Raw genomic sequence first — 27,671 nt, forward strand, 5'->3', positions numbered from 1 at the left:
AAAATGAGAGGCAGACATAATGTAGACTTAAAATCTTATATAAGAACTTATATAAGGAATACAAGGACTAGGTTTCTCCTCTAAAAACTACATGTTACTATTAGTACAAGTAACGAGTAAGTATATATATATATTTCCATCCTGGTACAACAAACAAATACATGTATGTCAAGGCCCTTTTCAGTATGCAATGTAATAAATAAAGTATTTTGTATAAAATAGCAGCAATTCATAAGAAAACAACTATTTCTTTGATTTTAGTTCATGATTTTACTTTCAGTCAGCTCCTGTTTTCCTAGACCCAGTTTAAGGTATGTCTGGCGTGTTTATACTCATTAAGGCAACAAAGTATAGCTATAATTGTAGATAACCTGAGGCAGATACTCAACTGATCTTTTTTCTGATCGAAATTTGCCTACCTTCTGTCTGTCTATTAATTTTGTACAATTTTGCCTTCTTCTCTAGAACTACTGTGCCAATTTGAACCAAAGCAAAGATCGAGTACTCTTGGGCGATTTAAGGGAATTCAAAGAAGATATGCTTTCAATATAAATCTGGCACTACATTTTTTGAAATATGAAATTGTGAGAAATTAAAACTCATTCTTTCTGATTTATTCAAACTCCATGCAATAAGATCATACAAATCATTTTTTCTTATGTGACCTCCTAAATACCAATTGTGTCGTCATGAACTTGTGAATTTTTCTGTATTTTCTTAAAAAGTTGCAGATGACATCCATTTTCAGTGGAATTTTCTTTAAGACAAGATAGGCCACATGCATCGCCCACAAAGATTTTTTTTAAAAATGTGATTTATCAAAAAAGTTAACACAACATATCTGAAAATTGAAGTGGTCAACGACTGTGGAGAGTATTTTCTAAAAGAAAATAACTCTTTAACTTAGAAATGTAACGAAGTCATGACTTTATATTTCTCGAACTGTCCTCTTTTATAACAAATTCTTTCATGCTTTATCTTTTTCAACTTGTATTTGAGCAAATTTCAAAACTTTTTGAAAACATTTTTAGGGAATAATAAAGCCAAAACTATACCTTCTTCCTTGTTTAAATTTAGGACAATACCCTCCCTCAAAGGAGTATATTCCATGCAAAGGCAAAAAGAGGACGGGGTCTTTAGAAAATAATCTTGTCAAGAACCACTGCATGGACCAGAATTTAAAAAAAAAATGTGAAAGCTCCCCGATATATTGGAGATATATGGTTGTCGAATTATTATACCCTGGGGGTAAAGATTAGGCCAAAAAAGGTCCTTTTAAAATCTTCGTAAAACAGCAGGACCATGATTAGTCGTTAGCAAGCATCCTCATCATTTTCCCCTTCAAATTATGCCCCCGGGAAGGGTTGGGTCTCATATTTAAGTGGATTTGAGTCATGATCGGGGGATAGGATGGAATCACAATAGGGGGCCTATATTTTAAATGGGATGATAGATCGGAAAAAAATATTTTAAAAACTTTGTTTCAAGAATCACTGGGCCATGATTATAGAGTATACCAATGTACTGCAGGATCATATTTTTTCAAATCGTAACCCAGGAACTCCTCGGAGCTACGATAAAGATTCAAAATTTTATTTGAGGAAAAACAATTAAAAAAGAACAAAAATTCAAGAGTGGGACTTAGGGGCACGCTAAATCATATTAAAATTCAAACATTCCTACGTTGCTTGTGTTTTTTTTTCAGAGAAGACATAATGAACATCACACTGTTACCAAATTCTACCGTTGGCGATATGATCGATAGAAACAACAAGGTTATAATTGGTCCCATTGTTGGTGGAATCCTTGTCAGTCTAATTTGTTTGTTTGTATCTCTTCTCCTGTACAGATTTTGGAAAAAATCAAAGAAAAGAGAAAACAAAGGTATATTGAACTTTTACTTTCAATATGGTCTTGTAACTCTTTTTTCAATGATACAGTTTTGAACAATACCATATTTTTTTCAGATGATCCTGAAAGGTTGGATTTATTAATAAGCCACAAGTCAACTCATCCAGGTAAATTTTTTTTTTTTACAAAATCGTCCAAAAATATTTTGGTTTACGAGAGAAAGATGAAGCAGGTTATTCCTAAGTATAAAATGTGATAATGGTTCTTTAATTTCGTCTATAGATTTTTTTTTTTATAAATGCTCCTTAAACAGGTTCTTTTGTTTGGATATATAAAAAACATGTACACCAATACGCATTTTTTTCAATCCATTTTTATCAATAAATGGCTCCGATAAATAACAAATGTTGATTAGTTGATTTTATCGTTAAATGCCACTACTTTTTGCGTTTATTTTCGGTTCTAAATAGTTTGGTGCAGTAGTTAGTGCAAATAAAAAATAAAATATTGCGATTTTTTGATATGTTCACGAGTGCGAAGGACGAGTGAAAATATAAAACATTTCCGTCTCCCGCGTGAAATAAATTCCATAATGTTATTCAAATACAAAATGTTGAATTTTCTGTTTATTATAATATTTTCTTTGATTTTCCCTTTTGTCTCTTGACACAATGTCATATAGACTGTGATGTTAAAGTTGAGACGTCATAGCTAAGAGATCGTGAGATTGAAAACATTGTACTCAAAGATGGATTTCAATAATAAAAGAAACTTTGGCTATTTTAATCTCTGTCAGGATGGTTTATTTACTCTTTTTTATAACTTACCAGGAAGTTTTTTTTGTTTGTTTTTTTTTTTTTTTTTTTACAAAATTTCTTCATAAAGGAAAGGAAAATCTCGAGTTTTGCTTCTTCTGTGATAGAACATCCCTTTAATATTCTTTCATGTCTGACAAAATATCTCTTTTGTTCAATAAATAAATTACAGTATTTCACTGTTGATATGTAACACAGGTAATCATGATAATAAACTTAAATAAATGTCTTTTTCCATACGTTAATATTATGTCCAGACCAGAAGAGCTATAGTATTCTCAGAACTTGCAGGTAACTTGCAGGTGCCAATATTAATGGGTTTTTTTTTTCATTTTGAGTTATTTCCATGGCTCAATTGATTAAAAATATCATGCAGAAACACGATTGTTTACTACTTAAACTTATTCTACTTAGATTTCAGGACAGTGAGTGATAAGATGCATCCACTAGACTGTTACGCTTCAATCATCGAAAGTCTAAAAATAAACGGACTGATTTCCATTGTAAGCAATTGGGATTTTGCTCGCTCGCATATGATAAGCAAGATGATGGAGGAATTTACAGACGGATTAGAAAGTGAACATCTCATCATATCCACTAGTCATATTTCTGAATATGAAAGTATATCTAACATGAAGGGATCTAAACTTTTGCATTTTAAAGACTGTTTCCATGAATGGCACAATGTCGATCATGTACAAAAAATCAAGGATATTATTTGTGACATAGAGAGAGATTGCATAAAGAAAGAGGAAAACGCCTCTGGAAAAGAAAAAACAAAGGAGAGGCAAAATTATGTCATCTTTACCATAACTTCAACAGCATGGCAAAAATTTCAACATATTTTTAAAGACTGTCCTGTTTTTTCGGAAGAAAGAAGACATTTAGTGCAGTTGACGGAGAGAGAAAATGATAAGTTTGTAGACCTTTGTCTCTCTTCTTGTGAATTTTCTACGTCCAATATTCATCATTTCAAATACAGCATAAAAAAGCAACTTAGAGACGCTCAAGAATGTTATATGGCTTGTCAAATGTTCATGTTTTCCAAAACTTCGGAGTCATTTCTTGAAAACCCACTGAATAATATTGCTGATGACCTTCAATGCATGATGTATTCAAAGGACGTCTCCGAACAACAAAAATTTATCCTGTTTGCTACCTTAATGATGAAAGGTGGATATATGCCTATAAATGATGCTAACTGTGGATTTTTTAAAATAAGTGATTTTAAAATGAAATTGAGAACAGCTATTTTTATCAAATTAAAACACAAATATCCCCCTCTTCCTATTGAATTGTACATAGAAGCAGGAAAAGATGGTAACACGTATCAGATCACACACGAAGAAGTAGAGCGCATTCTCTTTTGGACCATCGCAAAAGATAATCTTGATGTATTAATTGAACATTGTAATGAGAAGCTGTTAATCAAATGTGTACGTCCATGTGCAAAACGAGATGACAATGACCATGCTTATGCAGTATATGTTGATAAAAAGTATTATGCCGCTCTAGCCAACAAGTTCGCTCAAATGGAAAACGAAACCGTTATGTCTCATGCTTTGTATGCTGACGAAGAATTTAGAGCACTTACTGGTGACAAATTCATTGAGCTAAAAGTGAAACAACAGGATTAAAATGATTTGCTTGTTAAGAGTTTTATTATTAATTGTATTTTTATATTTTTAGGTCACCTGAATCAGAAGACCAATTACTATTTGTTTTTGTCCGTCGTCGTGCGTCCTACGTTAACATCTGAACATTTTCTGAAAGCACAGATCCAAATTCAACCATTTTTTTGCACATAACATTTATGGGTGAAGGGAAAAATAATTGTGAATTTTATGGTCCCTGTCCTCAGGAGCCCGAGGGCATGTGCTACAACCATCAAAATTAATGTAATCTTTAAAAATCTTTTTAACAAACAGACATCAATTAGTCAATTTGTTGGCATGATTGAGCCTGAACCCTCTATCAAAATTGCGAAACTCATGCCCAAGGATCAGGGGTTATGGTGTTAGGGTGGGGCCCAATTGATCACATAACGAAAATACGTAAATTCTTTGAGGATCCTCTTCTCTCCATCTGTATATTTAGCAAAGTACATAGATATGAAAATGGAAAGTGCCTCTTCTCTTTCAAAATTATGAAATTCATATAATAAAAAATGCATCATTTTTTTGAAAATCTTCTTCTCTCCTCCTAGGTAGTTAAAATACAAAGTGCTTCTTTCAAATTTGTGAAATTCAAAATTCCTTGTTCAGGGATTCTTGAGTTAGAGCGGGGTTTATTGATCATATATTGAAAATGCATATATTCTTTGAAAAATGTCTCATAGGCTCTTGGGTTTTCAGAAGACAAACTTAGTGCATGGATTGCCTTTTCCATAATTGTAAAATAAATGATTGTGTTCAGGGGTTCTGTAGTTAGGGCGGGGCTCTTGTGAAAATGAATTTATTCTTTTAAAATCTTTCTCTATGCTCTTGACCATTCCGCAGAGAAACTCGCTGGATTTTTATGATGCGAATTTCATCGTCCCTGAAACGGGTTCTGGAGTTGGGATAGGACTTTATTATGATCATGTATGGGAAGACTGAGATGATTTACTCTGTTTAAAAGACGTTATCCCCATATGCAAAGACCATTGATATTTATAAAACAGTTTTTTTGCACTCCTGATTGCAGTAAAATTAAAAAGATTAAAACCATAGATCTGGAAAAAAAAATCATAAAGTGTTGGCAACGACAAGTGGTAACGAAATTGTGCAATATCTATAGTCCTAATTCGTAATTAAAACTCATGAAAGTATCTAAACTTGGCTTTATATCTTGAATTATTCCCTATTTATCCAAAAAAAAAAAAAAGAAGCTACAATATATAGTTAGGAGATAGAATATATTTTATAGTATATTTTCCTTCAAGACAAACATTGTAAGCAACTGAGGTCAACCAGAAACATTCTAATCATCATTTTTATCTTTATATTTATTCATATTTGATCATCAATATTTCTAACATATTTGTTGCACTCCTGACCAAGAGCATGGGAGTCTTTAAAGTAGAATTGTGAGGTGAAATTACATCAGAACTTGTTCTGTTGTTTCTGTGAAGTTGAGGTGGAATTACTTGAATTTTTTAACAATTTTTCCGTGTGTTTATTTTTTACATTCATACAAAAAAATTAAAAAGAAAAGATAAAAACACATCTGAATTGATAAAATTGAAAAAGAGAAGGATTTTTATAATAAAACTGTCAATTATTTAGTACTAAATTATTCAAATACATCATTATTAATTAAGAATATTTCTTAGCATAAAGTCTTTTCACCATATAACTTGAATCTTAAAAAAAAAGTGTTGCACTCCTGACCATAGAAACATAGATCTGAAACACAGATAGACCCTGCAATTGATAAATCTATGTGGTAAATATGTTCTTTGTGTCTTTATTCTCCAATATAAAAATCAAAGAATCATATACTAATAAACTTTTTTTAAAAATTCATACTAGGGAGCAAAACATCAAATGTTGCACTGCTGACTTTATTGGGTATGCCCAGATACGTAACTCTCATTAATGCTGCTTGTGATTTATATAACATCTTCAAGTTTTAAATTGTATATCAGTTATTATTTTACACTTTGAAAATACTTTTTTGACTTAATCGTCTTTCAGAGTTTTAAAATCGATGTTTTTTTTGGCAACAGTTCATTTTTTTCTGTTGCACTCCTGACGTGGTATAAATTTTTTTTCAGCATCAGCCATGACCACAACTTGGTCAAACAAAAGTTGCTACATACTACATTTAAAGCTCAACACTTTGAATATTATCAGGAAAGTCTTTATTTTCAACATTAACCATTATTATTTATTATTTTATTATTTATTTCACAGATCTTCAAAAAAATATAAAAAAAAATTTAAATGTCACAAAAAGGTGTTGTACTCCTGACATTTTTGGGCATAGTTTTTTTTGTTAATTGAGATATCAATGAGATATTTGGCAGGTATTTAGACACTATCTAAAGACATATGCTGAGACAGAAATTTATTCCCATTGCCTGTTTTTAGGTTTTAGTTCACGTTGATAGATATGTGTTTTGGTCATTTTTTTTTAATCCACCCATATGCTGTAAATTAAAGTATTTGTTGACATCACATGGGCTGCTTGATTGTACGTGATCTCTGTATAAACAAAATGTTGCAGTCAGACATCATATGTTACCAGCACAGGAGGTTTACGTGACATCGATTAGGACATGAAAAAAATCCTGTGGCTGATATCTTTACCAAATGAAAGGAAAGATAACTCAAAAAAGTCGCCATTTTTTTCTTCTGGGTGAACATACAGATAAAGATAAGATTTCAAAAATTTTATCATTGCTGCTTACTTTTAAAAGAGGGAAGGTAGAGCATTCATATTTGACATGTGCATTACCTGTGACAAGACCTTTCCAAACGTACTATGATTTCTAACCCCATTTCCTTGACCTTTAAGTTTGGCCTAATTTTCCTCAATTTTAATAGAGCTGATAACTTTTGAACGAGAAAAAATAGTGCATTTATATGTCATGTGCATTACCTGTGTCCGAACCTTTCCGAATGTACTCTTACTTTTGACCTCGTTACCTTGATCTTTAAGTTTAACCTACGGTTTTTTTTTCATTTTTTTTTTTACATTTGTAAGAACATTTGAATCAGAGAAAATAGGGCTTTCATATTTTACATGTACATTACCTATGACAACACCTCTCAGAGAGACATATCAAACTTGATCTATAAGTTTGAAGGACACACAAACAAGACAGTTAAAATATGCCATAAAATCATTGCATCCAAACACAAAAACACCGAAAGCAGGGCATCACAATTCTTTGGATTTGCTTGTTGAATCTGTGATTATTTCATTAATTTATTAATACAATAAATATGAGAAGAATCCCTCATTAAGTACTGCTATTCAAATACTGTGTTAGTAGAGCATATTCTCCTCGATTATTAGAAACAAATACCGCTAGTTCATTGCTAATTTATAATCAGATCGTAAAGGGAGTCATGTCTTATTTACGTTGCTGACAGCAATGTATGTTTTAACTTAAAAAAAAATTATATGCAAAATCTTTTAATTTATATGCGAACAAGATGTGTTTGTGAAACACTGATGCCCCCGTATGGCAACTTATAGCAAAGGTTAAACTTTCTCAAATACAAATCAAATATGTTGGTACCCAACGCAAGGTCTTGTCTCGAGGAATATACCTGTGAAATACAAAAGCCCTAGTAACAACCATTGAATAGATATGGAAAAGGATAAAGTTTTTTAAAAGTAAGTCAAACATCGAAGTGAAGGTCAAATGGTCAAAATTAATGGTGCCCAAGGAAAGGCCTTCTCACAAGAAATGCACGTGAAATATGAAAGCCGCAGCACCAATCGTCTAAAAGTTATGACCAAGGTTAAAGTTTTTCAAAGGTAGGTCAAACTCTAGGGTCAAGGTTAACGGATTACAATTGTTGGTATCCAAAGGACGGTTTTGTCACAAGGAATAGACATGTGAAGTATGAAAGGCCTAGCACCAAACGTCCAAAAGTTATGGCCAAGGTTAAAGTTTTTCAAAAGTAAGTAAAACTCCAAGGTCAAGGTCAGAGAGTGAAAGCTGTTGGTATTCAAAGGAAGGACATGTCAAAAGGATGACATATGTGAAGTATGAAAGCCCTAGCAGCAACCGTTCAAAAGTTATGGCTAAGGTTAAAGTTTTCCAAAAGTAGGTCAAACTCCAATCTCAAGGTCAGAGTATCAAAGTTGTTGGTATCCAAAGGAAGGCCTTGTCACACAGATTACATATGTGAAGTATATTTTACTTGAAAAAGACGTTAATGGTAATCTAACAACCAAGCTTTATGAAAAACGTGATTACTTTAACTTTTCAATCGTCAACTTCCCTTACTTATGCAGCAATATACCTTCATCACCTGCATACGGGGATATATCTCTCAGTTGATTCAATACGCAAGAGCATGCTGTACGTATGTACAATTTCTAAAACGAGGTGAATTATTGACAAACAAGTTGATGAAACAAGAATATCAGCTGTCTCGTTTAAAGTCATCATTTCGTAAGTTCTATGGTCGATACAATGACCTTGTCAACAAATACAATTTATCATTGAGTCAAATGCTGACTGCCGTTTTTCATACTAATTGTTAGGCCATTATTTACACACTGAATCGTCGACGGATTTTTCGTTATTTCCCAATCATGACAAGGAGCACACGGCGGGTGTGACCGATCGGCAGGGGATGCTCACTCCTCCATGGCACCTGATCCCACCTCTGATGTTTGGAGGTCCGTGTTTGCTCTGCTCCTATTTTGTATTGTTTAATGGACTTTTGAGCTTGAATACTGTTCGTTATCTCCATATATTTCATGAAAGCCCTAGCACCCACCGTTCAAAAGTTATGGTCAATGTTATAGTTTTCACTAGTAGGTCAAACTCCTAGGTCAAGGTCAAAAGGTCAAAGTTGTTGGATCCAAAGGAACGTCTTGTCACAAGGATTACACATTTGAAGTATGAAAGCCCTAGCTCCAACCAATCAAAAATTATGGGCAATGTTAAAGTTTTTGCGGACAAACAGACAAACAATCAGACAGACGGACGGACAGGGTAAAAACTATACACCCCCGAATCTTCGATACGGGGCATAACAAATTATAAATAAAAGCTTGTTACATATATATGACGCCTTCTTTCGCATATAAATCACGATTAGTGTGTATAAAACACAACATGATCAATATTATAGCAAGTTTTAGAACATGAATGACAGATTTTTACGCCCCGTATCGAAGATTCGGGGTATATAGTTTTTGCCCTGTCCGTCCGTCTGTCTGTTCGTCTGTTTGTCCACAAAAAGTTTAACCTTGTCCATAACTTTTGATTGGTTGGAGCTATGGCTTTCATATTTCACATGTGTATTCCTTGTGACAAGACCTTTCTTTGGATGCCACCATATTTGTCCTTTTGACCTTGACCTTGGAGTTTGACCTACTTTTGAAAAACTTTAACCTTGGCCATAACTTTTAAACAATTGGTGCTAGGGCTTTCATACTTCACATGTGTAATCCTTGTGACAAGACCTTCCTTTGGATGCCAAGAACTTTGATCCTTTGACCTTAGATTTTGACCTACTTTTGGAAAACATTAACAAGACCTTTCTTTGGATACCAACAACTTTGACCCTTTGACCTTGACCTTGGAGTTTGAACTACTTTTGGAAAACTTTAACCTTGGTCATAACTTTTGAACGATTGGTGGTCCGGCTTTCATATTTCACCTGTGTATTTCTTGTGAGAAGGCCTTTCCTTGGGCACCATTAATTTTGACCATTTGACCTTGATGTTTAACATACTTTTGATAAAACTTTAACCTTTTCCATATCTATTCAATGGTTGTTGCTAGGGCTTTCACATTTCACAGGTTTATTCCTCGAGACAATTATTGGCAATGTTAAAGTTTTTGCGGACAAACAGACAAACAGATACACAGACAGACAGACGGACATACAGGGCAAAAACTATATACCCCCGAATCTTCGATTACAGGGGCATAAAAAAGGGCTTTCTTTTATGAATGAAACCCGAATCCAACAGTAACAAAATTGAATTCCACACTGCAAATGCAACATTTCCTTCGGAAGACTTTAAATACTGTAATTAATGTTCATCAGGACCTTGTTCAAGCCACATTTGCGCACAAAGGAATTCTTCTTGTAGGCAATCGATCGAGATATTGTGCTGTTTAAAAATTATGTTTCCCTGTTTCGCATTTAGAGTTGATCTGAGGCATGCTTTTTTTTTGTATGATTGTCCCTGTTTTTCTGGAAGAAAAAAAGGATAAACTGATATGCTATTTTCATTAAAACCTCTTGGCATATTGATAAATACAAACGGTAAATACATCAGTCATTGTCACATTGAAAAATATTTTCTTTGTGTTGTTCTGTACTCTTAATGATATATTAGTGATATATGATATTATCAAAGAATTTAACAACAACAGATTCAAACTGATACATGTATAAAGTGAAGTTTTTCCTTTACTCGTGGGAATTATTATGCGATAGAAGCATCGAGGCTTTGCTTGTCATACAGTATTTTTTGTATCGACAATTCTTGCTTTTTAATTGATATTTTGAAGCAACGTTCGTTCATCTTTGGAAAAACTAATTTAGAATTAATTATTAAAAAAGCATTATTTACATGTACTAGAATATAACAATAAGAAAAAAAATAAGATTTTCTATTCTAGAAAAGAAAGATATGTATCACATCACGAATCTGAAGGTAATGAAGAAAAAATGTTATCTAAAAAGATAACATGGTTGCTATTTTCTCATGATAATGAAGATAAGTCTTAAGTTTTAAATTCTTTTATTAAATTCTTTTCTGACATCAGTGATTGTTAACGTTCTTATGGGGAACTGTCGAAGAGATGCTCCCAGAAAACAGCAGTGCTAAAATAGTTTAAGGGCCCAATGTGTCAATATGCCATATTGATTTTTGAACTACTATTTAGAATTTCTATAAAAATAGTTTATGGCGAGTCCTTGAAATCGTCGCAATATCTTGGTTAAATTGATCTATTTTCTCAACATTTCCGCTATCAAATACTAACAATGTTCCAGTAAAAAACTGAATAAAGGAAAGTTCCTCGGTTGTGCCAACCATTATAATCAATTACATGTATTCTTAATTGGTTTTAATTAAAGATCGTATAATGCTATTCTCTTGTAAATTTTACTCTTTTTAGCATACATAACACAATTACTAGATCTAGAGCTAGTTACTGTAGATCACCAAGTTTTCGTGACAACTTAATTGCGCGAGATAGATATTTGGTATTTATATTTACAGCCTGTTTTTCAGTTCTTGTAGTTAAAAATTATAATTCCCAATTATATTTTCTATTGTCTTGGAAAAAAAATAATAAAATAAACGTATTCCAACATAATAACAATTGCAAAGAATGTTCTCATAATACGCAAAAGTATATTAATCGCGATTGCAGTTAAGATATAATGTTATAGAATTATAATATTTCTTCAATTTTATCTCTAGCCGTTAGTTTTGGAATATCCATTCTCGTGTTTCGTAGGCCAATGGTAGAAATGAGACTACAATGTAAATCCACAAAATTTTTGTTTAGATTTAACAAGTTACAATATCTCATATCAATTTATACATTGTCTTGCCGTGAATATATCGAGACACCCTGAATCGAGGAGATGGGAATTGTCTTCAAAAATCCTATAAATATTTTTAAAAATGTCAATATGTAAGCACTTTCTGTAAATCTGAAAATCAAAAATTGGGTACAAAAAAGAGAACATTTAGTTTGACATTTCACAGCTGAAAATGCATTGGTATAAAAATGTTATAAAAAATCAAAATTTATAGTCATACACCTTAAATTTATATATTTCCTACGTACACATTCAAAATAAAAATGTAATGTAAACAGACAAGAAGACCAAATAAGGTGTCAGTAAAACCTCCAATAGTGATAGATATTAATAAAATTAGATTTATTATGATGAAAACTGGCCTTGAACATGTGGATTGCAAGCAATTACTGTCAGATACTTGAAGAGGCCTTATAAAAATACAACCAAATGATTAATAACAAGAACATATCAAGTAGACAGATTGTCAATATGAATACTCTCAGAGATGAAATTATTTGTAATTTTCTGATCCAACTGATGACAGAGGCGTCGTTATTATTAACAAATTACCAGCATGCATTGCACTTTTATATAAGTCAACTATCTCAAAGTGATACCATAACTAGTTCACATCTCGGATACCCGGGGTTATTTCCAATTCTTACTTGCATAACAAAACTCTTATATCTCTCAGGTGACCTATTGTATCTCTTCGTCCGTCATCGTGTGTCGTGCGGTGTTCGTCGGTCGTAAACTTTTGAACATTTTCAGCTTCTTCTTTGGAACAGCTGAACAAATTTCAACGACTTTAGCTAAATGGCATCTAAGGGTAAAGGAAAACAAAATTGTAAATATCAGAGACTGGGGGGTAGGGCCGATGTATTGGGTTCTTTGTTGTTTCGAAATATTCCTTTTAAATGAAGTCAATACGGGCTAGAAAATTACTTTTATTCAATACGAAAGCCTTCACAACATTATTCGGTAACATTGATCAAAATTATATGAGTATCTTACCGAAATTTACATCAAAATAACATATTTTTCCTCCGCCTACGAATGTGTTCGGAACCTTTCATTTTTCGGCGTTCAGAAAATCATAATACCCGAAGTGTTTTCAGAACGTCTGGCGAGACAACAACTGCATATGGATAAGGTAAAGTATTCTCGAAGTGTAGATAGTGTCTTTCCTGATATACTTTATTTTAACAAATAAAATATACAACATGTCTATCCATGTTGTATATTTTATTTGTTAAAATAAAGTGTATCAGGAAAAACAATAGGAAAGGTCGTTGTGTTGACCGCACAAGGAGGTATGAATCATATTACGTTTCGGGTGTCAGTGGATTCAGTGTACCCCGACATCTCTCTAGAATACTCATTCATTTGAAACTTGTTCAATAAGAAGTCATGTTTTTCAGTCTCATTTATTACATGTTTTCGCTGTAGAGTATAATTAAAACTTTCTTTTCTCACAAATATGCATGCTTATCTAAAACGTCATTTTTGATAGACAATACACATATCAAAATGGGTATTGTACATTTGAAAATTCGCTTGAAGTTATCTGTGGTATCAAATTTGTTTTGTAATAATGTTTTGATTTTTAATTATATAATATTGAGCAAATACACTGGCCAATTATACCGACATCAAGATTCTGATTTGTGTAACAATATCCATTATTTTAATAAAAATTTCTCCCATATTACCATTGCAGTGTTGTAGTTATATTCAAAGTTAAGTTCAATACATTATTTTCTAAATGACTTATTTTCTATGTTCTAAAAGCTAACAACAAAAAAGAGAGGGATTCAAAATTCACGTGGAACAAACAATGTATCCCTCAGAACTTTAATATTGTCAGCTTCACCCGCAGAAGACATTAGCTAAAATCCACATTCTTGCAAATATATTGATATAAGCCTTTAGGTGACATGATTAATCTTAAAGAACATAATGTTTGGTTGAAGCATTTCAAAAGTCTTTCTTCAGTCTGCAAAATGTATTGTGTTGAATGTATAATTCACATACCGCATACTGAGACTGTACTTTACTATAAAAAATCTGTTTGTGTCTCTTTAACATACCTAATTTGTTTTACTTATAAACGACTTATATTGAGACTATACTTATAAACGACTTTTACTGAGACTATACTTCATTACAAAGAGTATTTTTGGAGTTTCTTTAACATTCCAAACTTGTTTAACTATAAATTGATACGTTGATTGAAAGAAAGACAGAGATGAATATCTTGAAAAATTAATTTGACGTATAGCTTTTCAATATATTTTTTTTCATTCTTGACGGTATATATTCATAAAAAAATATACTGAAAGGCCTGTCTATCCAGTTTATAACACTTCTCAAAAATCATCAAAAAATGGAGAAAAAAAAACTAGTAAGAACTATAAATATGTCATAGAAAAACATCAGAATAAAAGTGTTTGTTTAAACTTAAATTAAAAAAAAACATGCCCTTAGGCTTATTAGTTTTTAGGAATTAACTACTTTCTAACAGAGGAAGCATTTGTGACATGTCAAAGTGATTATCAAATGGTACGGGGATTTATCGGAAAGAGATGTAACAGAATCGTTCTGCAATTTGTTTTCTTTTCGGTGCAAAATTAAATAAACGATGATAGAATAGCGTACTAGTCCAATGCATTACCCTGCTACTGTTATAACATATGAGAACATCTCTTATCATGACACATCGATTTTTACAGATTCTACCAAAATCAATTACACCAACCCCTTAAAACAGTATCGCATACCGCCTAATTGTATCATTACTGATTTTATGAGTTTTTTTTCGCTTAACTACAGTATTAGTGTAGAATTTGTGTGTTTGCAGGATCTTGGATCGAAAAGGAATAGAAGTAGTTTTTTTCGCAAATTTAGAAGGATTTCTCAAGGTTTGTGCAGTTTTTAATATTTTAAATGAATCAAAGTTTTTTTGTCCGAAATTACTTTTAAGTCAAGTCTATTTACTAAGAAAAATGCCATGCATATAGCTAAACTAAGAAGCGTCCGACTGGTTTCAGTAGATGTCGTCCTATATATATTTAATCTTTGTAAAGATTTAGTGACTGGTGAAAATGATTAAAAAATTACAACATTCAAAATAGAGAGATATTAACTAAATATATATGATAACTATTGTTTATTACCTTTTGTAAAATAGAAAAATGTTTCGGAATACCTTATTAAAATAAGTAAATCGCTATTGAATTGCTAAATATAAATTTGGGAATATCTATTTTTAAGAGTTATGTTCTAGACAAGATGTAGTTACAATATCGATAGAATACTTTTTTTTCATAGTTTGCTACATTATTTCTTTATACTTATGTGTATATTTAAATACTTTCTGTTTACGAAGTTTTCCTTTCTGTCACAATGTATCGATATCAAATCATGATTTTTCAATGAATCATAGTACCCCCCCCCCCCCCCACCAAAAAAAAATCTGAGGCTTTTTGACATGTGAGTGTACTTGAATACTATCACTTTATGAAATTTTCCTTATATCATCGTGATCACCGATATCGATGATATCGCTTCGATATCAAATCATGTTTGTTCAACCCTTGATTGGTACTGTAATTGTCGTGGTATATGTGTGTCTTTGTTTAAATACTTTACATTGACAAAGATTGTATTTACCATCGATATTGTCAATATCGACGATATCGTTTCGATACTGAGTAATTTTTGTCATCGCTCTTGTGTTTGTATTTCTTTATGCAAGACTTATGCATCTGTACTTTCTAAGTTTGTCCTACTGTCGACATCGTCGATATCTACAGTATCGTATCGATATCGAATCATGAATGTTCAAGACATGTTTTTACCAACCTTCACCCTAACTCTCTATTCATTTAAATATTCATGTAAAAAAATGAATCAATATCGACATCGCTTGCTTGGGCTCTTATATAATTTTACTATACATTAACTTGAAAATAAGTTTTACAGATCAGGATCGATGTCGATACCGCATCGTCATGTACTCAGTCATATATGGTATCCGGTAATTCCAATTTCAAAGGACATGTGTGATTTTTGAAAATACGAGTATATTTTTTAACTCATAACAGGGAAGAATGCAGTTAAGTCGTATAAAGAAAAGGAAAAACGTGGCATGTACATATGAGGCGCCGTTTTGGTATTTACTGCCAAAAAGTGATATCACCTATTCGAATAGGTGATATCACCTATTCAATTGGTGATATCACCTATTCGAATAAGTGATATCACCTATTCAGCTTCTGAATAGGTGATATCACCTATTCGAATAGGTGATATCACCTATTCGAATAAGTGATATCACCTATTCGAATAGGTGATATCACCTATTCAATTTGAATGAGTGATATCACCTATTCGAATAGGTGATATCACCTATTCGAATAGGTGATATCACCTATTCGAATAGGTGATATCACTTATTCGAATAGGTGATATCACTTATTCCTTTTGAATAGGTGATATCACTTATTCGAATAGGTGATATCACCTATTCAAATCAAATAGGTGATATCACCTATTCGAATAGGTGATATCACTTATTCGAATAGGTGATATCACTTAATCATTTTGAATAGGTGATATCACTTATTCCAATAGGTGATATCACCTATTCAAATTATTTATGAAATAACAACTGCTCCCAAGACTATAGCCTTTAATTCTCATTTACTTTCACTTTCGTTTTATAACTTACCATTCTTGCAGACAATGGATTACAGCTTCGCATTTAGTTTTAAGCAGACCAGTAGAATTTGTAGTTTGTTTTGCTCACAAATTATATTTATTACACTTATCTATCATGTATACTATAGGAAAATTCAAAGGGTCTGTAAGTCTCGTTGACTTTCACTTTCGTTTTATTACTCCCGGGTACCTCAGCGTTCTTGGAGACAATGGATTACTTAAGTTGTAAGCATCGCAGTGGAATTATTAAACTTGTAGTTTGTTTTGATTCCCGATTGTTGCAAAGAAGAGGAGAAAATGGATTGATAGATGCAGGTAAATAGCGTTTAATTGCTTTATTTTTTCATTACATAACGTAAACACAAGCTATTCCGAGGGGGCCAAGATTAGCCAACATACTTAAGCATAAAGGGAAAATTAAATCGTTTTTATTCTAAAATCGTCTGTATTCAAAAGGTACGCTTATCTACAGATTGGTTTCATAAATTTAAAGCATTGATTTAGCTTACAATATGGTATAATTTGGAGTATTGGACAGGTATACATGAGATTGGGATATTGAATGCGATGTCATTGAAAGCAAATAAAAAAATAGATGTACCCAAATGCATCGACCATGGGAATACAAAGTTGAATACCACGTCGATAACATATGATCTTTGTAGAAAACACATTTTTTTAATTTAATTACTACAATAAATAAAAATGGTCAGCTCAAAATTGGTCATTCTGTAGGCTACCCTGTCTATTCAGAAATAAAAATGGTCACATACACTCAAAAAATAATTATTTTTTATTCTACAAAGAAGAAGGCATTTTTTTCATTTACACATACAAACTGTATTAACTGCTAAGTTTCATGACCACCCCCCCCCCCCCCCCCCTTTCCAATACTTCTACAATTATGAGACAGACTTTTTTTTTCTTGAAATAGGCATTTTTCTCTATTTGTCATAACATATTACAGGGCTGCACAAGGTACTGAAAAAGAGACAGCGCTTTGAGTGAATATGTGTTATCCATGTATCTGCAAATGAAGCAGATCCCCCAGTTATTATACTCATGGAGAGTGTAACAACTTCCAACTTGTTAATGACGGAACTCCATTTAAATCAGGTACAAGTTAAAGTTTAGGCTGCACAATTCTTTATTACAATATTCAAAACTTAATACTTCAGGATCAAGTTCACACAAGCTCACATTCCATCGTTACTTACAACAACATTATGCTAGATAAATTTGTTATACACTTTCATGTTAAATAGTCAAATTTGATTGGTTTAAAAAACATTTGTTAACAAGTACTATTACCATACTGCATGCCAGACATTACATCCCAATGGTTGAAAATGCATGACTACGGGTAACAGTATATACAGTAATAAAAAATGTTAACTGTGCAGAATGTTTGCACGTTCGTTTCACCTTGTTGTTTTCTTTAAAATGCATTCTATAACAAGAAAAATATTACCTGTTTATTTTGGGTGATGTGAAATTCTTACCCCTTAAAAACCATTGCTGACCGAGGCGAGGTCAGCGATGGTTTTTGTGGTATAACAATTTCACGTTATCCTACTAAACATGTAATATTTTCATGTTATATGTACTTCTATTTTTAAATGTTAATGACTGTGAAAAACATAAATATTTATAAATTAGTAAAATCAATTTAATACACTATGAATACACAAAAGGACAAATTTGTACATAATTCTCTATGATTTGGTTAATTAGTTTATATAAAGGATGTAAATGGACATGACATATCATTGTTAATATTCAAGAAAGTGTTCACTGTTTTTCTTGTAGATGCTCCTTTCCATCTGATGTTTTCCAGGTTTTTGTGAAAAGTTTTCTTAAAAATGGCACCATTCAACTACAAATACTATGCCAGTGGAACTGTGATATCAATCAACTGCTTATGACACTATTAATTGGCAGAAAATTTATTTTTTTTTATTTGGGACAAGCAATCTGTTTCAAACATTTTATACCTGCAAATTGGTACATGTACTTCATGAAATGCTTGAAGGATGCTAAAGGCTACTGAAATTCCAAGCCAGATGAAATTCAAAAGGATTGATACAAAAGTCATTTGAAGTTTTCTATTCTTAGTGATGAGTGTTTTTCAGGATGCCCTCTGATATCATAGGTACAACTGGTCACTGTCCTTTGTTAGTTACACATGCAGACAACTTATTAAGGCAGTGATATAAGTAGCTCGAAGTGATGCTTTATTGTTTTCCTCAGATTTATAACCTGGATTGATCTCTGATGCAGTAATTTAAAGCCATGTCTTTTCACTGTCACAAAGTACTGAAATAAAAATAATTTTGATTAAAATATTTCTTTTAATTCACATCATTAAATTTTTAAGCTACAGAAATTCAAATTAATTACCTATTAGTAAATAGAAATCTTTAATTGATTAGCAAGCCTTTGCATTGTCAGATCCTTTTCTGAAAGGGCCATTTACCTTTAACAATGTCAGGACAGGTGAGGCAACTGGCTGGTCTTCATGCTGGAAGTGTGTGTTAACTCTGTAATCTTTTTAAACAAAACCATCCAGTGATGTCCTAAGATTGCCAGATGAGCAGACATATACCTGTATTTAAGAAAGATTCTGTAACATGACATAGAATTTTTGCACAGCTTGACGCACAACTGATGGTATCTTAGGTGCCTGCAAAATAATAAATCTGGCACATATTTATTTATTTGATACAAATCAGAACAAAATTTGTCCTTTTACAGAGCAAATTATTTTCATTTTAAAGAAAAGAGAAATGCATATGTACTGTTTTAATACATATAACCTGTATTATTGGATATTTTCACCCCATTCTAATTTTTAAAATATTCACTCTTTCACCCTTGAAAACAATTTTGCCCTTTTAAAATTTGATCAGACACATTTGTGTTTAAAAGATATATGCTGCCTTCTTCGAATTTGTCCCGTTTTAAATTCACCTACTTGTAAGGAGGGCAGAATGAGAAAAATAAACCTTAACTGGGGCAAAAAATTTCCAGAACAAAGTACCATTACTTGCCTGCCTGTTGTACTATAACTCCTCCAACCTTACAATATTCTATAATCATTGCTTTCATGCGATAGCCCCCAGTGGATTGATGGTCTCTTTTCCAAATTATATGCACTTTCTAAAAAGAATGAATTTGTCAATTTATAAAATTTAGTAATACAAGTTAATAAAGACAATAAAACAATGTTAACAACATTTATATGCAAATGAACCTCTGTACAAATCACTTATAAATGATTGACAACTTGTATGGAATATATCGAATACCCTTAATTTTGACATTTGGAAACCCAGCATTAAGGCCAAACAAAAAATATGTGTGGTTCTGGTTACACCTCCAAAAAAAATAGGGAAGGTGGGTAGGGATTTGATTTTCTAAATTTTTCCAAATAATACCTATTTCTTTTCATTAGCATAAGTGAACTATTTTATGTGTAGAGTGTTAGATATGTTTTCTCTTAAGCATATGGATTAGATATGTGCTTTAATGTGTGAATAAAATGTCTTGGGTATTTAAACAGTTGTTTGCTGATTCTATTCATTCGAGTTCATACTCATCCAGAAAATCAGCATGAGCAAATTGAATTATTTAACTGTTATTTGGATATTATATTTTCTTTTTTTAGAATGTTAAGTTTTTACGAAGATGATAAGTGCTGTCCTTGTTTTTAAAGGATGATATTAATTTCAGAATTGTATATTATAAGTAAAATTAATGGATATCTTAAGCATTATACATTAAATCTTAAATATAGATCATGATTTCTCCATCGGAATCTGCTGCGGAAGTCTTTATACAGGTATATAAAATCTAAAATTGTATATTATAGAATGCGAAAAAACAGAAATATTTTGTGAAGAGCTGAGTATATAAATCATAACTAATAGTAAAATGTTTTGTTTATTTTGAATTCAGTCTTTTCCAACTATGGTTCAGAAAAGAAATGTTTTATTTGTGGATGAACAGAGTGAAGGAGAAAATAAGTGGCATTTCGATGTGGCGTGAAATATACTAGTCAACATTGGTAGGGGGCACCCTAGTTATGAATATGAAATAAATATTTTTAAATCAACAAGATGTGTTTGTGAAACACTGATGCCCCCGTATGGCATCTTATGGCGAAGGTTAAAGTTTCTCAAATGCAAGTCAAAATCCAGGCCAAAAGATAAAAAATGTTAAATTTGAAAGCCCTAGCTGCAACTGTTCAAAAGTTATGGCAAAGGTTAAAGTTTTTTAAAAGTAAGTAAAACATCACGGTCAAGGTCAAAGTTGTTGGTATCCAAAGAAAGGTCTTGTTACAAGGATTACATATGTGAAGTATGAAAGCCCTAGCTCCAACCGTTCAAAAGTTATGGCCAAGGTTAAAGTTTTTCAAAAGTAGGTCAAACTCTAAGGTCAAGGTCAAAAGGTCATAGTTGTTGGTATTCAAAGAAAGGCCTTGTCACAAAGAATACACATGTGAAGTTCGAAACCCCAAGCACCAACTGTTCAGAAGTTATGGTCAAGGTTAAGGTCTCATAAAATTTTGCAAAAGTGGGTCAAACTCCAACGTCAAGGTCAAAAGGTCAAATATGATGGTACCCAAAGAAAGGTCTTGTCACAAAGAATACACATGTGAAATATGAAAGTCATAGCTCCAACCAATCAAAAGTTATGGGCAAGGTTAAAATTGACAACAGACAGATAGACAAACAGATAAACAGACAAACAGACAGACAAGACAAAAACAATATACCCTCGGGATCTTTCAATCCAGGGGCATAAAAATAATGAAAACACAATCTTTTCTTTTTGTAAAAAATAAAGTCCAAGGTGAACATCCTTTTGTTTAAAATCAGTGTTTATAAATGAAATTAATTACTTTTATCCAGAATAGTTCTTATTTTACTTAATAATAAATTTTGAACGATAAACTTTTAAGAGCTGTCAGAGGAAAAGAATGTGACACCTATACTTTGTACAGTAATGTTTAAAACAAAATAAATCACCTAAGCAACATGACATAGAATGATTCAAATTCGTCAGAATTACAAATATTTAATATTATTAAAATTTTAAATCCTTTCATGAAACCTTTTTGCCTCATTGAAGACTTCATACTTCCAAGCTCATTTCTCATATATATTGGTGTTTTGCAAGTTGACTTTATTCAGGTGAAATCAGCAGTCTTCTTTTTCACGTTTCCTCATGAACTGTTTTTTTTTCTACTTTCGGTTTAAAAGAAACGATCCTGATATAAATTATTTAATAATTTACAAGTTAATCTATCTTACACATTGGGCTAATTCTTGCGTAATCAATGCAATCAAATAAATGTTTTCTCATGTTATCTTCCCTCTAACTCCAAAAAACGTTACCTGGCCAGCTGTCTGTGTGCTTTCAAGCGAGAAGTGATTTCCTATCCTGACTTCACACCTTTGCGTGCATTAATAATAAAGGGACTAATCAGCATGCACTTGTTATAAACCAGCTGTAAACAGAGCAACTAACTGAATCTCGCCACTCTTGGGCATATTTATTTAATTTTGGCAACCAAAAAACAAACAAACAAAAAACATGGCGCTGGAAAAAGGTATTCTGCTGCGCCATGCTAGCTTGCTTTAGATTTAACACCATCAAACACTTGCACTACGTGTTGAAACGATTTTTGCATGGAGGTCGCCATTGCTGGAACTAAAACTAATACCGAAGTGGATGACGGAAATCACAGAAAATTCCGGAAAATAAATATGAAAATTGCCAGAAAAAAGTTAAGGGTCGGGGATCTAAAATAGGGACGGTCGGGTAACGGGAACCACACATATTTTTTTATTTGGCCTAATAATATTCCATACATGATTGAGCTGTCACCTGATGAACCTTTAATTCTTTTCTATTTTTTATATGCTTTATATGTATATGAATTATAAGAGTAAATGTAAGTCCAAAAACTTATTTTGTGACATCAATTTCATACCTGTATTTGAGTTGCCTTTTTGAGGATATACCAGGTAGATTATTCAAAGTCGATGTACATGTAGTCTTACATGCTGCAGTTCTCTTGTACTTTAGCTATAAAATAAATTTTAATGTATACAATTGTGTAAGATGAAAGAATATTTCAAACACTGAAACAGACTGAAACCTTAACAGACCAAAACTTTAACCAAAATATCCTCTATAACATGCTCTCTAAACTGAAGAGTATGGTCATATAATTGCAGTCATATGAATTTTGTTCAATGATAAATGCAGAGAGAATTTGCAGAATACATAAAGAAAGTCTTATCGTTGGGAAATAAGCAGGTCCAGTACAATCTCTTAATTTAGCTATATAGCTTGAAATAGCTATATAGCTTTATTAAGCTATTCAAAATAGCTTAATTTAGCTATTTATATGCAGTTTTTCACAAAAATTATTTTGGTAAGAAATAGACAAAAAGTTGCATGTATTTGACCATTCATATATGTGCTATGGGCTATCGAAACAACAAGCAAAATCAAAGATATCTCCAACTTTGCAACTTTTGAATACTTTTAAGCAAAAGATAAATTTCTATTATTTGAGTAACTGTCCACTACCTTGTGTGCATTGAGGCATGGATAAGTATGATTGCTTCTCATTGTACTGAATTATTACCAATCAATTATCTTCTTGACCATAATTGGCCTCCTTTATAATTTCATTGAAGAAGTAACTGTATCAATTGCGCACGTAGCCTAAAAACTTTTAGAACTTTGAGTACAAAGTCTCTTTTGTTTCTATTTTCCTAATTATCTCCCCTTGTTTAAGGGTCACAACCCTAGTTTTAGTATAAACGGAAGCCCTTGGCCCAAGGATACCCTGTGACAAATTTGACAATAATTGGCCAAAGGGTTCTTGAGTTATGGCCCATATTCTAAAAAGTTTACGCACACCGCACAAATGGCCATAGCATTAGCTCTTTGGGCCTTTGGCTCAGAAGAGCTAAAAATGAACCTCTTACATTGATTTTTGGTTGATATTTTTTACAGTTTTTTTATGAACAATGTACAGTATTTTCACCCAAATTCCAGTATTTTGAGGACTGCTGTACAGTATTTGGGCCTAAAAATTATTACATGAATGCAAGGAGATTTTAATGAGTGAGTTTTATAATGCATCAATTTCAGATGAGTTCAAGGTTGAGTATCATCACTGCACCAAGGTGCGACTTTTTGTGCATGCTGAGAAAAGTATACATTTAAGAAAAACTGATATAAAATAGCTAAATTAAGCTATTCTGAATATAGTTGGAATAATCTAACTGTGTCTCGGGACAAGCCCTCACCACAGTTAGAATACGTCCCATATACTTGCAATGTAGCAAATCGGAGTGGATCCACTCCGAAATGATTTTGAAGAATACAAAAGGAGTACGTTGCATTGAAAATAACTACCAAATTAATCATAACAAACATTTTTGAGATTGTATATGCCTTTTAACCTACAAATTAATCCATATATATACGAAAATTCAACTCATTTTCTCAACTTTTTTTCCTCGCTTCAAATTTAACGCCATGTTGACATTCGGAACTCTCTGGATTCTTCATACAAAATGCAGAGAATTCGAGTTATCGCCCATGTTTATTTTGCTACATTGCGAATACACGGAACAAATTCTATCGTTAAACCGGGTCCGTAGGACAATATCATTTTAACGATAGAACGTTCTATCTATTCTGAATAGCTTAATAAAGCTATATAGCTAAATCAAAAGATTGTACTGGACCTGATAAGTGCTTTCAAACATTGAATACTTATAAAACTAGACCCACTGACATGCAACAGCTTAATTTCTGTTGATAAATGAAGCGTATTCTGAACAAATTATTTACCCAAACAAAGGTGATGCTGTCACAAGATGACGTTCGTACCCATCTGAGACTTACACTACTCCTCCTTAATCAGCTGGTAATGACATCATTATCCTCGAATTCAAGAAAAATCTGTTAATAAATTAGTTGTAATGATTATAACAAAACTATTCTAATCAGATACAAATGTATAATATAAGACTTCTATTTCACCCAAGAATACCCAAGAAGCAGGTGACATTCTCTGACTTGTTTACCTGTACTTCGATCGAAATTCTCCTCCTACTTGCTCGCACCCAAGCTTTTATGACACTCAATTTATCCATCGTAAGTCAGAGAACCCTTCGGCTTTGTACAACTGCTTAAACTTTCCTTATACGCTTTGTGTAAACCATAAACATGCATAACCCAATACACATCTTGCATCTCCATGTGTGAGGTACCCGGAAGTTAATATTATCGAAAAATCTCGCGAGTCACGTGACGAGACTTACAGACCCTAATGCAGCCCGAATTTGCTTGGTTCCAATGAAAATGTAGATAATCTTGAGGAAGGGAGCATTCATTATTTATTGTTGTAAGAAATGCAAATAGGTGATATCACCTATTCGAATTGGTGATATCACCTATTCAAATTGAATAGGTGATATCACTTATTCGAATAGGTGATATCACTTATTCGAATAGGTGATATCACCTATTCAGCACGAATAGGTGATATCACCTATTCGAATAGGTGATATCACCTATTCATTTCGAATAGGTGATATCACCTATTCGAATAAGTGATATCACCTATTCGAATAAGTGATATCACCAATTCGAATAAGTGATATCACCTATTCGAATAGGTGATATCACCTATTCAATTTGAATAGGTGATATCACTTATTCGAATAGGTGATATCACCTATTCGAATAGGTGATATCACCTATTCGAATAGGTGATATCACTTTTTGGCAGTAAATACCAAAACGGCGCCTCATATGTACATGTAATTGCAGAGTTGGTAGGACTTATTTTAGAGCTGTCCTTAACTATTTCATATGTAATTATGATGTACGTAGTGGAATTTAGCACATTACCGCATTTGAAGCAATTGTTAGTGAGCTTTATCATGAACACCCTACATAAAATACATTGTTGATAGTGATACTGATAGGATTGAATTATAATCCCTCACTTCATTGTATATTTTCTGTAAGTAAAAACAAGTACATACAGGCTACTATCCGGAGAGGATGTCAATCTCAATTTTTGTTTTTAATGTGTAAATCACATTTATCACTTTCACAAACAATATTTTCCCCTTTATTCAGGCATTAAAGATAAGGTATCTGAACAATACGTAGACAAAGGAATTTTAAGTTGATATCCTACTAGGGATTATTAAACGCGACAATGAAGCATTGGCTTCTTTTCCAGGGAAATAGATTTTATCACGCGATCTGGTAGGATATGTATTGTTGCCTGTTTATTCGTTCAGCCGAGTTTTTTTTTTTTTTGATAAAGACGATTGAAGTGAAGTATCGTAAGCTACTTTATCTTTATAAATCGTTACTGAGTATAACACCTTAGGATATCCTATTCAATCACCATTGTTCTTCTCACCAAGTACTGGATTTTTAACAAGGGTACGTCGAATTGTGACATTTATTTTGTAAAGCTAAATATTTTGAGTCTGCAAAAGTGGACAGTTTTTAATGTTACTTTTCGTGTTGGTTGTTTTTAACTCTAAATGCATCAAAAGTCATGCGCCCCTTTGCATTGGCTCAATACTCGTAACCCTTCCGCCATACTGGTAGCCATAGCGAAATGCTAAGAAACAGATGTGTCACTAGTGACAAAAAGAAAGATTCAGGCATTTTTTAAAGTCTTTAATGTAAAATGTAATATAATGTATAATTATGTTTTTTGCAACTCTTCCCCACGCGTACGCCTCTTTTCTTTTTCTTTCCTTATGCATGTTCAATTCTTGCAAGCTTTTAACCTTCGATACAAGAGAGCTTACTTTTATAAGTTCTTATTTTTAAGTAATACAACAGAGGATTAACATTAACTTGCCTTTGCTTTCTTTTTAATTGTTCTTAACCTCCTAGCTGTCATTCTCTATAGCGCTATCCTTGATAATCACTTGGAGAGTTGTAACAAACCAATTTTTAAGCACTTAATATTTTTTAAGAACACATAGTTTTGAAATTATTTCATCAAAGAACGAGGGTGCATTTGATTGGCATTTGGCAGGAATCTGGGCATACTTGAAAAGTGAAAACTTCATGGATCTGAAACGTGAAATTTTAACATTACATTAATTCTTTTGATGTATTGGGTTCCTGTGAAATAGGAAATAGAGATATTTCCCCGATATAATGTTTTGATTTGCTAAATAAAATTAACATTAAGGTCGCTATGGAGTGCATTGGGAGCTTGTGTGAGGGATCTGTTTGGTATAACAATAACCTCGTACCCCGTTCGGTATAACGGGTGGTTTTATTTTGCCCTACTCGGTATAGTGGGCTTACCTGTTCGGTATAACAGGTAGTAGCCTCACTAAGGAATCCCCTAGGAGGCAATTACATTGATATCCCAGCTGACTCGCTAAGGGGTACCCTAGGAGTCGATTAATACATATTGTTACGCCTTGCAATGGCTTACTCTAGAAGGCGAGGTGCCATTACGCTCGTTACCAGTTTAGGTGTGTGGCACCCAATGATTGTTAAATGCTTGTCTGACATTTGTCATTGAAACAATTATTAAAGCTGCGGCCTTTTATCATCCAAAACATGTTTTGTTATTTTTCGGAAAAATATTCTATTAAATACGATTAGATAAGTCATTTGGTGCAAATGATGCACTTTAAAACACTTTTCTAAAAATATGCTATATCTTGTTTATCTCCTTTTTAAAATGTTGTGAGCATTACAATTCAAAGAAACGAGCAAACATTTCCAGAGACCATAAAAAGTGATATTTTTTCCAAAAAAAGATCCCATTGTCTAAATGTGTTGCTTCATTGTCATTTTTAACATTCACTTTGTTTGTGCAACGATGATAGCTCAGTAGTATGAGTTACCAGTCTAAATTAAAGCACTAAGGAATTGAGAAGTTTTTGGTTGGAGCATTTATTATGTTTTTATACAAATAATCAAGTCGTTTGCCAGTTTAAATTTTTTTACCCATTTATAAATTTTGGTTCAG

The 27,671-nt window shown here is 32.5% G+C and overlaps 1 protein-coding gene and 2 long non-coding RNA genes across 3 annotated transcripts in view; 1 reads left to right on the forward strand and 2 right to left on the reverse strand.

Moving 5' to 3' along the window:
* The first annotated feature begins 14,739 nt into the window (after positions 1-14,739).
* Positions 14,740-27,671, forward strand: part of LOC133187432 (uncharacterized) — a 53,866-nt gene continuing 40,934 nt past the window's right edge. Inside the window, exon 1 of the mRNA XM_061322840.1 lies at positions 14,740-14,811. The gene's annotated coding sequence lies outside the window, so the exon portion shown is untranslated. The remainder of the gene's footprint in view (positions 14,812-27,671) is intronic.
* LOC133187301 (uncharacterized) lies at positions 18,258-19,217 on the reverse strand. The gene is made up of 2 exons (XR_009721177.1): positions 19,089-19,217; positions 18,258-18,928 (listed from the first exon to the last, which is right to left on the reverse strand). It is a non-coding gene; the product is annotated as an uncharacterized LOC133187301 (long non-coding RNA).
* LOC133187376 (uncharacterized) lies at positions 19,684-24,561 on the reverse strand. Its single transcript, XR_009721187.1, has 3 exons — positions 24,494-24,561; positions 22,611-22,705; positions 19,684-19,771 (listed from the first exon to the last, which is right to left on the reverse strand). It is a non-coding gene; the product is annotated as an uncharacterized LOC133187376 (long non-coding RNA).

The sequence above is a fragment of the Saccostrea echinata genome, unplaced genomic scaffold, assembly GCF_033153115.1.
Source record: "Saccostrea echinata isolate AGI-Se365-2 ecotype Australia unplaced genomic scaffold, CSIRO_AGI_Sech_v1 ptg000001l, whole genome shotgun sequence".
Classification (NCBI taxonomy): Eukaryota; Metazoa; Mollusca; class Bivalvia; order Ostreida; family Ostreidae; genus Saccostrea; species Saccostrea echinata.